This window comes from Rhipicephalus microplus, chromosome 1, assembly GCF_043290135.1.
Source record: "Rhipicephalus microplus isolate Deutch F79 chromosome 1, USDA_Rmic, whole genome shotgun sequence".
Lineage (NCBI taxonomy): Eukaryota > Metazoa > Arthropoda > Arachnida > Ixodida > Ixodidae > Rhipicephalus > Rhipicephalus microplus.
In genome coordinates, this window is record NC_134700.1 from 44,857,193 (window position 1) to 44,871,130 (window position 13,938).

Genomic DNA, 13,938 nt, shown 5'->3' on the forward strand with positions numbered 1-13,938 from the left:
TCAGTCACCATTGATAGTTCCTTATTTTTGGGCACGGCGCCTATAGAATTTGTGAACTCAATAAAAATTTTAGGTGTGCTGTTTCAAAAAAATATGTCCTGGGACGATCATTTCGACCACGTTCAATCTCACGTGGCTAAAAGTGTGGGTGCTATTGCAAAATTTCGACACATTCTTCCTGTATCGATAAAACTCATGCTGTACAACACGCTTTTTTTATCTCACATAAATTATTGTTTTTTGGTGTGGGGAAATTCCACACAGAGGAATAACCATAGAATATTATTGTTACAAAAAAGGGCTCTTCGGTCCATAGCTAACGTTGAATATCATGCGCACACAAAGGATTTGTTTCATCGTTTTAACGTTGTACCCATAGAAAAATTTTATGATTGGAAACTAGCTATCAGATATAAAAAGGCTGTTCATAAAAATCAGCATGACCTTCTAAATCTTGCTAATCTAAGAGGAAATGTTCCTTTCTATTCTCTCCGCAAACAAGACTTCGGGAACATCCCCTTCTGCCGAACTGAATACGGACGACAAATGTTACAGTAGTGTTTGCCTCACTTGCTAAATACTCTCCTCAGAAGCGAAATAGAAGTAGAGAAACGCAGTATAAGTCATATTAAAAAACACTTCCTGTAACCAATCACCGTAAAAAAAAATTGCTGTACTGTAATTGCTAGGCTCAGAAAAAAACAAGATCGAATGTATAATACGAAAGGCTTTCAAGAGAGCAATTGGAGTTCCACTGAATGCGAGCACTGAAAAGTTACTAGAACTTGGACTGCACAACTCACTCGACGAGTTAATTGAGGCCCATGTCGTTTCGCAAAACGAACGCTTGTCGGGGTCTAAGACGGGTCGACACATCCTCGAGTCACTTGGCATCTGGTACCACACTCAGCAGGGAGAAAAAGCGGATGTTCCTGCCTCGGTTCGCGACCGCCTAATTGTTCCGCCGCTTCCTAAGAATATGCACCCGACGCACCACGTCGGGCGCCGTAACCAGCGAGCTAGTGACCTTCAAAAGAAGTACGGCACTAGCGACGAAGTTGTGTACGTAGATGCCGCGAGATATGGCGACGGGAGACACGCACACGCCGCTGCGGTCGTTGACCGTGCGGGCAAATGCCTCGCGAGCGCCACGGTGACCACGGGACATACGGAGGTGGCCGAAGAAGCCGCGATAGCCCTAGCAATCGCCACGGTGCCGAACGCTACGATCGTAATCAGCGACTCGCAGGCAGCAATCCGCGGCTTCGCGCGCGGCCGCGTCTCGCGGGAAGCGGCCCGCATCCTTAAGAGGTGCGGTGATGGTGACTCAGCGTCGCGATCGCCACAACAAAATTTAACAGTCTTCCTCCTTTGGACCCCGGCACACACCGATGTCCCGCTTCCGGGCAACGAGGCGGCCCACGCCGCGGCTCGAGGTCTCACTCGCCGAGCCGCGGCACATTCCGTGGCCGCCGCCTCCGCTCCCGAGAGCGGGGCTTCTGATCTGCCGGATCGAGACACTTTGACAGACACGCAGCGACAACACAGATCACAATGGTCGTGGGGTGATCGTCTCATCACGTTCCGAGATATTACGCAACACTACAGACTGGAAAGGCGAAAGTTCCCGCCACCACATGACAAATTAAACAGACACGATGCCGTAAGCTATCGCTTACTACAAACCCACTCTTACCCCAGCCCGGTCGTCTTACGCCACTGCTACCCGCACTTACACACTACCGATCTATGTAAAGCATGTGGGCACAGAGCAACGCTGCGCCACATGCTCTGGGAATGCGCCGATAACAATGGTCGAGAAACGGCCGCCGTTCGCGATGCGCCTATGGCGGCTGCCAATACCAGGCAACAGGAAGCCTCGAGCTCACTCGTTCCCGCCGCCGTCCCGTCTGCGGGAGCCGCGGGGGACCTTCTCCGTCGGCGACGCCGCCGCTGGGAGGCGGAGCTCAGAAGCTCGGAGCTCAACGACCAGCTCTGGGCTGTCCGGCGGGCCGAAGATGCCACCCGAGTTCAGGGACTCAGCGCCGCCATCTGAGGCCACCAAGACCAAGCTGCCGGCCAAGTTCTAATAAAGTTTCCTCTCTCTCTGCTGTACTGTATGAAGAGAGATATATTTACATTGCTTTTGTTTGTTTGATGTTTGCCTGTTGTTTTTTGTTGGGCCAAATCATTATCTCTATCGATTAACTATCGGCATGAACATTTGCACATACCCTGTATCATTGTTGTAACGCGCTGTTATGATTTCGTGAGAGTATCTGTGTTAGTATTTTTTTTTTCATGTATGTAACGCGCTAGTTTGTTTTCTGATAGCGTTTTCACATCTTTGTGTGCCTCTACTGTTATGCCTCGTATATGTGGGCTTGGGCTTTCCTCAAGCGAATTGTTTCGCTTTTCGCCCAAGCTTGCCCACATCTTCAGGATGTAAATAAACTTTGATTTGATTTGATTTGAGATATTACAATTGAAGGCATAGTTAAAATTATTGAAAATTCGAAGATGTCATCATCTTCTGGTATTGACTATGTCAATTCAAAAACATTAAAGAACACTGTTTATGTGTCTGGCACTATCCTGTTTCACGTTTTTCTGCAGTCGCTCACTACAGGAATGTTGCCTTCTGACTGGAAGATAGTGAAGGTAGTGCCAGTCCATAAAAGTGGTAGTAAAAGTTCACCTGGAAATTATCGCCCCTTTTCCTTGACGTGCATATGTTGCAAGATGCTTGAGCATATCATAGCTTCTAACATTTATGCGCATCTAGAATCTAACAATTTCTTTTTCTCTGACCAGCTCGGGTTCCGAAAGGGTCGTTCTTGCGAGACAACTCTTTGAGTTCACCACCTACCGACATTCTAACATAAACAGTAATCTACAGACAGATTGTTTATTTCTTGTTTTGCAAAGGCATTTGATCGTGTTGCTCATTGTCGCTTGATATTAAAACTGTCATCACTAAAACTTGATTCACTCACGCTAACATGGCTCAGAAACTTCCTAACTAACCGCCAACAATTCACTATCGCCAACAATCACTCTTCATCACTTTGTTACGTTTCTTCTGGTGTACCACAGGGCAGTGTTCTTGGTCCCTTACTTTTCCTCATCTACATTAACGACCTGCCTGACAACATATCCTCATGTATGCGTATATTTGCCGATGACAGCATTATTTATCGTTCCATCCGCAACAATAGCGATCGTCTAACTCTTCAAAAAGACCTCGAGCATATAATTTATTGGTGCAAAACATGGCAGATGACACTTAATGTTTCCAAATGCAAACTAATAACTTTATTAGCCAATACATAATTGATAATAGCATTGTAGAACGCACTGATCATTACAAATACCTAGGCATAAACTTAACTTCTACACTTTCGTGGTCCACACATATCACTTCTATCTGTGCCAACACATCAAGATCATTAGGTTTTCTGCGCCAAAATCTATACAGTGCTCCCTCCGATGTGCGCAAACTGGCTTATCTTGCTCTAATCCATCCTCAACTGGCATTCGCATCCTCCATTTGGTCACCATATCAACAATACCTCATAGATAAGTTAGAATCTAGCCCCGCCACGGTGGTCTAGTGGCTAAGGTACTCGGCTGCTGACCCGCAGGTCGCGGGATCAAATCCCGGCTGTGGTGGCTGCATTTCCGATGGAGGCGGAAATGTTGTAGGCCCGTGTACTCAGATTTGGGTGCACGTTAAAGAACCCCAGGTGGTCGAAATCTCCGGAGCCCTCCACTACGGCGTCTCTCATAATCATATGGTGGTTTTGGGACGTTAAACCTCACAAATCAATCAAAGTTAGAATCTATACAGAACAGAGCTAGTCGATTCATAGCGCGTAACCACAGCTACCCGTCCAGCGTAACACAGATTAAACATAGCCTTGCACTCGAGTCACTGAAAATTCGCCGCGACGTCTCACTTTTATCACTATTTCACAAACTTATCCACACCAGCATGATGCTATCTGTTCACCTTAATCTAGCACATCGAACTTCGAGCAGACTACATAACACCTTTAGCATATCACGCATGTACGGCAATACTAACGCTTTCAACCAGTCGGCTCTTCCACGAGCTATTCGTTTGTGGAATGATTTGCCAAATGACCTTGCGTCAGAACAAGACCACACAAAGTTCTATCATACTCTTAAAAATACTTATCCACCAAAAACTGCTCTATCGCATCTTCGTAAGCATCAGTGTTTATAGGACTGTCACCGATGTTTTTGCACTATTGCTAGGCTGTAGTTACTGTCATAATATTTTTTGTATTTCACCTTCACATACTGTAACTCACTTTTCTAGTATGTATTTTGCTTACGTGTTCATAAGTTGAACTGCATTTTCTATTATATTCAATATTTGTCTATATATATATATATATATATATATATATATATATATATATATATATATATATATTGTAACAGCGAGCTGTGATCAGATGGTTTTATTTACAGGAGGTGAACGATGGTCGTTTGCGGCAGCACACTGCGATCGTTTTTGTTTTGTTTTGTTTCCCTGGGAGGTTGGCTCATACCCACTCAGGGGGATTGGCCAAGAAAGTGTAGTGCAGTTTTTCTGTGATCATTTTAACTATGTGCAATGAATTGGTAATATAATAAGACTAATGTAAAAATAAAAACAACATAAAAAGAGCAAACGAAAAAAAATCAAATTGAGCAATTTTGAGATTTTAGGTGTTATGTTTACCACTCAGCTGCGTTTACTTCACTCTGCCTTCTAGAGTAATAAATATTTTTTTTGATTGAAGATCACAAAGGTATACGCTTGGTTGCCTGAATATAATCGCAAACGGCATTGAAAGCATCTTTGTGGCAATGTCCCAAAGCTGAGGCGCCAAAGCTTAGCGCCGTTTCCGCCGTCAATCTAAGGCCTATTTTCCGAAATGGCATAACTAGTAACCTTTTCTAAGTATCTCGTAGCGGCGACAATACAAAAAATAATGATCTAGTGATTCCATTTCTCCGCAGAATGCGCAGAGGGGTGATGTTGTCTGACCAGCTCTGTGTAGATACAGGTTTAGGGGGGGGGGACATGACATCGAAATTAAGTAATTAAGACTTCGAGCTTTCTGGACTGACTCCAGTGGGGTTGCCATGGAAACATGAGGTGGTTATAGTCTGTCCATATAATTACTTTTTCTATCGTATCAGTGGAGATTGCTGATTTTCGATATCTTATAGCCGTGATATATTCTACATTTGGCAGTATGAACAAAACTGGCCCATCAAGTGCGGCTCGTGCTAAGGAATCGGCCAATTCATTTAATCTTAATCCACAGTGACCCGGAACCCATAGTAATCTCAGGAGTCTCAACTGCGGCGGTACTAATGTTTTGAATGTGTTTAGAATTCGAGAGTTCTCTGAAGCTGTCAGAGCTGCACAAACTGAAAGAGAATCCGTCATTATTATTGCATTCTTTTGATTTGATGGAAGTTTTCGAAGAGCTAAAATAATCGCCAAGAGCTCCGCTTCAAAAACTGGAGTAAAATCAGGCAGTCTCACTGAAAAGAACCAGTCAAGCAAATCAGAGGCAATGCCTACACCTGCCTTTTGATTATTTACGGAAGCATCTGTGGCTATTATATTTTTAGTTTTTGCATGCTCCAAGTAATCTAATAATATGTTATTTAAAAATTTGAGGGATTGTAATTTGGCGTTTTGGGGGAATATATCATCATACTCAATAATAACATGACAATTCGAGTCATTAGTCTCAATTACATTTCTAATGTTCACATTTATACTTTGTAGATTTTTTTTTGTACAAACATTATCTGAGGTGTGTGAAACCATGGCCAATGAGCAAGAAAGAAGGCGTCTGGGTTAGCGATAAAAGCATATTGAGATCTTCTTGCCGGTAAGCTATAAAATTTTAAAAATGCTTGTACGGTCAAAATTCGAAATCGACAAAGTAGTGTAGGCAGGCGCGCTTCCTGGTACAGTACGTTGATAGCCACAAATCTAGGGAGTCCCAGACACATTCGCAGTGCTTCTCGCTCCAAGAGAACTAGAGGTTTCGTTTTATAAGCAGGGCCACCCGAGAATAATATGCAGCCGAATTCCATGATGGGGCGCATGTACATTTTGTACAACGTTATCAAGGTGTGCCTCCGTAACCCATATTTCCGGTTACTTAGCTTGTGTAGTAAGCCTGATGCCCACTGTGCTTTGGTAGTTATATACTCTATGTGTGGACTCCAGTTAAGTTTGTCATTATAAATGATTCCCAAATATTTTATAGAGTCTACTTGCTGGATGGGTTCCTGTTTATATAGTATTGAAATTGAAATTGGTTCTGCAAGCGGAAACGCCATGAGCGCGCTTTTGTTGACATTTAACGATAACGAAATCGACTGCAACCAAATTTCTAACATGTTAAGATATCTTTGTAATTTAAGTTGTAATGAGTAAATACCACAGTCAGCAGCAAAGAGTGCGATGTCATCAGCATAAATGTGGACAGTAACTTCTTGATCTGTTGGAATTGTGCTCATTAAAGCATTAAATAATATTGGAGATAAGACTGCTCCTTGGGGAACTCCGCGCGTTTGTTTAAATCTAGATGAGGAACATCCATCCTTGACGCAGTAGAATTCTCTTGATTCTAAGAACTCTGCCACCCACTCAATAAAATATCGTGGGAAGTTCAATCTCTCCAGCGTATTTAACAATACGAAGTGCTCCACACTGTCATACGCCTTGGCTATGTCAAGCGTTACTAAAGCAGCGTATTGCCTTCTTTTACGCGCGAGCTGTATTCGGCTCTCTAAATCAGCATGGGCACACCAAATTGAGAAATCACTACGAAAGCAGATTTGGTTCGGTTTTATTACTAAATTGTCTGCCATCCAGATACTTACTCGGCTATGTAGGACCCTCTCTACTAGTTTGACCATGTTAGATGTTAGAGAGATTGGTGTGATATTATCGACCTCCACCCGGATTTTTTAGTATAGGAATCACCTTTGCTATCCTCCAATCCTGCGGCACCCATGAGTTTTTTAAGGAGTAGTTAATAACATTGGCGACGTCTCGAGGCGATAAATTGAACAGAATTTTAATCATGGGTACTGTGATTCCATCTAGGCCAGGAGATGCACAGGGTAAATGTTTAATCACGTTGGATACTTCAGTCTGTGTCACCTCTTCAAAATCAGACTTTGTCGTAGACTTGTGCCAGTTGTTTGGCACTACTGAAGTGAATCTGCTTTCCAGACCTTTAGCGATTGCCTCTAAGGTAGTGGTCATTTCTTGTGCCGATAGATTATCACAAGCTACATCAACTGGTGATGGCAGGATTTTCCGAGCTCTCATATATCGGAACAGTGCTTTCATATGTTTAGGCTTCGACAGGTATTCATAATGTCTTCTGTCATAATCTTGTTTAGCCTGAGCTATCGATCGTGCCAAGACTCTTCGTCTTCCTCTGCTTCTCTTCTCAACCTTTTTCTAGTCTGTTACATTCCCCCGCAAGCAGACGAAGCCCGTAGGGCGAGTTATGATGCACAACGAGGGTAGAAACATTTCAGGCGAGCGACGTGAGTGAGCTGCGTTCTGCTCGATCGTCGACCATTGGACAAAAGACGAGCTATTATGTAAGTGAGCTGGCTTAGACGCTGCAAAACTACAAATGGGCCTGAATATCGTGACAGAAGCTTTTGACACAATCCACGCTTGCGTTGCGGTGTCCAAAGTAACACCAAGTCACCTTTTTGAATAAAACCGGTTCGTGACGGTCGTCGTATCGTTGTGCCTTGTTCTGTGGTGCCTTGTGCCTTGTTCTGTGGTGTGCATGACAAAAGGAGTAGCAACATTGTGGGCGCTGAGCTGTTCTGCCACGCCGGTTGTGCTTCCTCGTGGGATGAAGATAGCTCTCTTTGATGAAGCCTCATGCAACTCGATAGCAGCAATAGCTGCGGACCTCCCCACCTCTTCCTCTACTTGTGATATTCGCCATAATGAAGATCTAATGCTCACTATGATCAGCAAGACTCTTCGTCTTCCTCTGCTTCTCTTCTCTACCTTTTTCTAGTCTGTTACATTATATATATAACATATCATCTGTACCGCCCCCTTACACAATGCCCCTCGAAGGCTCTGTAAGGTACTGTAAATAAAAAAATAAAAAAAGCTGTATCTTGCCGGTACTTAGCTATGGAGCAGAAACCTGGAGACTTACAAAGAGGGTTCAGCTTAAATTGAGGACGACGCAGTGAGCAATGGAAAGAAAAGTGGTTGGTGTAACCTTAAGGGACAACAAGAGAGCAGAGTGGACTTGGGAACAAACTGGGTTTATGGATATCATAGTTGAAATTAAGAAGAGGAAATGGACATGGGCCGGGCATGTAGCATGTAAACACGATAACGACTGGTCATTAAGGGTAACTAACTTGATTCCCAAGAGGAGGAGGAGGAGGAGGAGGAGGAGAAAGAATAAATGAGGAAGGACAGGGATGTTTGGATTCTCAGAGAAGGAACCTTTCATCTCCCCCTAACCCGCTTGCCTTCTCTGGACTCCCAGAAAAGGCAAGCGGGTTAGGGGGAGATGGAAGGTTAGGTAGGCAGATGAGGTCAAGAAGTTTGCAGCTATAAATTGGCAGCAGCAAGCACACGACCAATTTAACAGGTAGAACATGGGAGAGGTCTTTTTCCTGCAGTGGTTGTAGTCAGGCTGATGATGATCTCTCATCAGCTCAATGTATTATTAGTTTCATATATCTGTTCTATTTTCTTGCATGCAGTGAGTGGCGCTCCTCAGACTATAATAGACACAAAAACACATGACTATTTCAGTTGTCCAACAGAATCTTTAGGAAATTTGCACCAAAAAATACTGTTTGCAAAAAATAATTACGCCTAAATACTTACTTGGTTTATGAGTTTTATTCAGTTTTCTACAATGAAGGTATACTTTTGCCAGTCCAAGTACTTTGTAGAATGTCCAATGAATATTTTGATGAATTGATGCTGTTTTGTTTTGGCAAGATTATCTTTCTGTTAGCACCACAACCACTGTGTATAGTAGACTTTTTCAAAGCTTCTAAACATGTGTTAATTTCTCAACTTTCTAATTTATGTATTACTTTTTTACAGGTCAGCTATTTGTTCCTGAAGAATGTCAGCAGTGCTGAATATGGTGTGCACAAAAAGCTCCATCACACTGTACTAATGTGGTTGGGAAGAAGTACTGCTGGGCTTCTGAGAACAATTTTCTATTTAAAAGCCTGCAAACGTGCTGCCGCTTCTGTTTGGTGAGCATCAACAGAAAACAAACAAATTGGTTTTGCTTTGCCTTTTCTTGGCAACATCCTTTTGACTTTTCGTCATGTCAATGCTGTGATATTTTGGTTGGTGTTCTTTACAGTGTTCCACTAGGACCAGAGTATTGCACATACTGCATCACTGATGTTTGTTTCAAAACTTGACCTACTAATACATTGTTTTTAGTTTATATATGATGCCCTCCTCAAAAAAGCCAACATCTGTCATCTGGAGCGAGATTGAGCATTAAAACAGTTTCACTGCCACCATATTAATCACTTAAATGTTGTATATTCTTATTTCCTGTTCTATCAGCTTGCCAATTTGTGGAAGCTGGGAGCCAGACCACATAACCAATTTCATCGTTTAAACAGTCAGCTGCACGACTAAGCGGCAGGACTGCTCAATAATTAGCATTGAAATGAAATAAAGCATTGACAACAGAAGCTACACGACAAAAGTAACTTTCGTAAGTAAGGGTGCATGACTACCTCAGTAATGTTTATAAATATAAAAGGACGTACGTACAAGAAAGAAACAGGGACACTAAACAATGCTTCTGTGCCAAAGCTGCTTCCAGAATGCTATCAGTAAAAAAAATTACCTTTTCTTCTAATTGAGAGAATATATGTTCTAGAATGTGCGAGAATAAAGGGATTTTTTTAATTGTCTTCAGTAAAAAATGCACCATGTAGTCCAACAAGTATTTTCTTCCCGTCTGTGCAGGTTCTATCATCTTCAAAATCATGCATAACCTATTAGTTTCCCAACAAATGTTCCTACTGTGTGTTTTGTTGAAAATTTGTGAAAGCAGTTGCTTAAGAGATAGCCTAACAAAGAAGAGGACCTCATGACGTTTTTTATCCTATTTTCCAGATGAGACATACTCTGTTCATAAAACTGATGCAGCTGTTCCAGGCGTAACAAAAGGATGGCTCGTGTTTGCTTCAGATCAAGAAGGTGCACCTATGCGAGAAGGCATGCCAGTACGATGGATGACTTCAAGGGAAGCCCCAGCAACACTTCAGAATCACAAGAACTTGAGAAATGAAAAAATGGCATATTGCCTTCTATATACTACGTGTAAAATAAACCTGAAGCTCTAAAAATAAAAGAAATGGTCTTGTTACGTTTCGTAGGGGAAGGGAGGGGGCATGAAAAATATAGAAAAAAGTAGCCGTGGCATCGAATTGTAGCCAAGACAAAAAATAAATGAGCCAGAAATTGCAATGGCCAAAATGGTTGGCTCCCATGCCAAGAACATGCTTCGCTATTGCGTGTTAATCCACTGCAGTGCCAACCTAGTAAAGGGGTGTTTCCAATGATTTTCCAAGCACTTCCTTCCTTTGCTTGGCTAATGGTAGGCTTGTCACACTTCCCAAGCACATACTTCCCTTGGCCTCCGATAACTTTCCCAGCATGGGCAGCTTGGCCACTGATGATTTAACATGCTTGGCCCAAGCAAATTTTGCTTGTAGGGATGATGTACCTACAAGGATTAGAGGCCAAATTAGAGGGAACTGGACTTGGCTTTTTCGTTAAACAAGGAAAACTCATTTACCAGGCAATACCAACATTGATATACGCAGACGATATAGTTCTAATGGCCGACAACAGGGAAGATTTGCAAAAGTTGATGGACATCTGCGGTAATGAGAGAAATAGGTTAGATCTCAGAGTCAGTAAAGAAAAATTAGCAGTCATGATTTTTAATTATAATGAAGGTAGTGACCTTAGTATACAGGAGGTGACGCTAGAGATAACAGATAAATACAAATATCTTGGCGTATGGATAAGATATGAGACCGAGTACCTAAGAGAACACGAAATATACGTGACGACTAAAGGTAACAGGAATGCAGCATTGATAAAAATAGGGCACTGTGGAAAAACAATAGGTATGATGTTGTGAGAGGAATATAGAAAGGGGTTATGGTTCCGGGTCTGACATTCGGCAATGCAGTCTTGTGGCTGAGATCAGAAGTTCAAGCAAGATTAGAAACTAAGCAATGTGAAATAGGTATGCTTGCTTTAGGAGCTCACGGGAATACACAAAATCAGGGAGTACAAGGTGACATAGGATGGACATCATTTGAGCGCAAAGAAGCTAGCAGCAAGATAAAACTTGAGAAGCGATTGACAGAAATGGGGGAGGAGCGTTGTGCTAGGAATGTTTTCAGCTGCTTGTACATGAAGAATGTCGAAACAAAATGGAGGTAGCGAGCTAGAAAATTGACGAGTAAATACTTAGAAAACAGCAAGGGGCCAAACCAAAATGAACTATCGGTTAAGAAGAAGGGGAAGGAAACGGAGACTGACATGTGGAGAATCGGCATGATTAAGAAATCTGCACTAGAGATCTATGAAATTTTGAGCAGTAAATTGCCAAGGAAAGGATCTATGCTAATACTCGGTGTAGTTCTCTACTATTTGAGGCCAGGACAGGAGTATTGCGAACCAAGACATATCAGTCCCAATACGAAAGGGTAGACATGGTATGCAGTGCATGCAGAGAGGAGGAAACTGCCGAACACTTGATAATGTTCTGTAAAGGGCTCCACCCTATAGTTCAGGATTATGGCGCAGAGTTTTTCAAAGCACTGGGGTTTAGCGACAGGGAGGGCAAAATCAACGTTTCTAGAACAAGGTAAGTTGCAAAACTGAGTGATGTTGCGTGGCGCCGCCGCTGCCAGAGACAAATGTGGCGCTGCTATCGCATCCAGATTCACTGAATGCATGCTCGCTGGTGTCACTCCCGTAACCTCCGTCGGCTGTGCATGTTGCAGTGCGTCGCTATCCATGAAGGCTTCTTTCCGCGTGAACGGTATTGTGCTTCAGCGTACCCTTTTCTGCTTTGTATGTGTTGCGTGTTTTCATCATGCCTACATGTTGCGGTCCACGCTATTCCTCGTGCGGATAAGAAACTACCCAGCACACCACCTGTGTTTGATATGCACTTTCATGGGGAGGACATCCTGAAGACTTTCACTAACGCCGTCAATATTAAGGAGGTGTAAACTACCAGAAGAAAGTGGGACCTCATCTGAAGATGCGTTCCGCGGATATCACAAATTTGCCCACTTAGCTTTCAAAACGTGCGACAAAGAAGTGAAAGCCGCCCAATAGAAGTGGGTTACTTTCCAGAATATCATCGGCTAAAAAGAATAGACTATCTCCGAGCACTGATCTCGAAGACGGTAAAATAGGTTTTTACGTGCCTTCAACGAGTGGCATCATATTTTCGCTTCAAGACAGAGAAAACGTTTATTTGTCTGCATGTTGGCGGAAAGTTGTTGAGAATGGCGAGACAAGACATCTTGTAGTGTTTCTAGTGTTCAAAGCAGAAAAAAAGAGCGCTATTTGTGGAGAAATGCGTAGTCGTTGCAGAAGACATGACAGTCCCCGTTGGTAGCCGTCACCATTGCTTAGCCAAGTCGCCCGGCAATGCAGATACCATCACCCAATTGACCGAACTTCTGGACGAAATAGAAAAGCTGAAAATGTGTTCATGTTGTCTTAATGCGTCAGCAGGCAGCCCCGTGAGTAGTCGCTACGAAGGGCTCACCAATACCTCAAAGTGTGGTCTCTGCTCGAAGCTTTGGCTTCATCTTAGTTAACAGGTTTCATTAGAGGATCTTAAGAAGAAGCGGAGGAAAGACGTGCTTAAGAAAACTGCCACACGCGCAGCTTTTTGACGGCCTATGTAGCTAAAGATTGCAACTGACATAAAAAAAAAGCTGACTACAGAACCAGACAAAAGCCACGGGATAGCGCCACATAATTGTAATTTATTTCAAGACACGAAAAACACAGTCACAAGTGAGGATACAGGACATTCTATTTGCTTTTTTTTGCCTTAAATAATTGCGATCGCACATCAACTATCAACTAACGGACAGAACGTATGTTATGCTATCAAGCATCTTTTATTGTGGGTAGTTCAGAAAGTCATAATTATACTGTATTTGCGTAAACTATTACGAAGTATCCGCAGTATAGACCACTGAACTACTACGCAGTATCAAGTATCTGTGGCAGCACATTAATTAATTCTTATAATATGCTGTTGGCAAATCTCTTTCAGAACGGCGTGCTTCAGAAAGCTCTTTCAGAATTGCGAGTTTTCGTCTGCAAGTGGAAGCTTGTTGCGCCGCCAGCGCCACGAAACCAAAAGTTGTCTTGGCGCTGTGTGACGGGTCATCTGACGTGGGGAGTTTTGCAACTTAACCAGTTCTAGAAACGCTGGGCAAAATGGACTTTACAGTGGCTAAAATAAGAAAGTGTGATGAGCGGCGAACGGCACCTACGGAGCGCACTGAAGCCACCGAGGAGGAGCCACGTGGGGGCGCGCACAATCGTTTATACGCTGTCACGGTGGATGGACGCGTTTTTTGAGCGCTCCGGATCGACTGCGCAGATAAGTGTTTTTGCATGTTTTGAGCTTGTCTTTATAATTATAAGGTAGCGGTTAAAATCTTCGTAGCACTTATTTTATGGTACGACTTTTTCGGGGGCCAGTCACCAGGTATTTATTAGTTAGTGCGGGTATGTGTGTTTGAACTTTTTGTTGTTTTTTTTTCTTTTTCCACCCCGTAGGGGAGGTGCGCGTA

The 13,938-nt window shown here is 43.0% G+C and overlaps 1 long non-coding RNA gene across 1 annotated transcript in view; it reads left to right on the top strand.

Moving 5' to 3' along the window:
• The window catches only part of LOC142761892 (uncharacterized), a 94,524-nt gene extending 84,093 nt beyond the window's left edge, over positions 1 to 10,431 (top strand). Inside the window, exons 3-4 of the long non-coding RNA XR_012883831.1 lie at positions 9,161 to 9,318; positions 10,205 to 10,431. This is a non-coding gene — a long non-coding RNA (uncharacterized LOC142761892). The remainder of the gene's footprint in view (positions 1 to 9,160; positions 9,319 to 10,204) is intronic.
• The last annotated feature ends 3,507 nt before the right edge of the window (positions 10,432 to 13,938 follow it).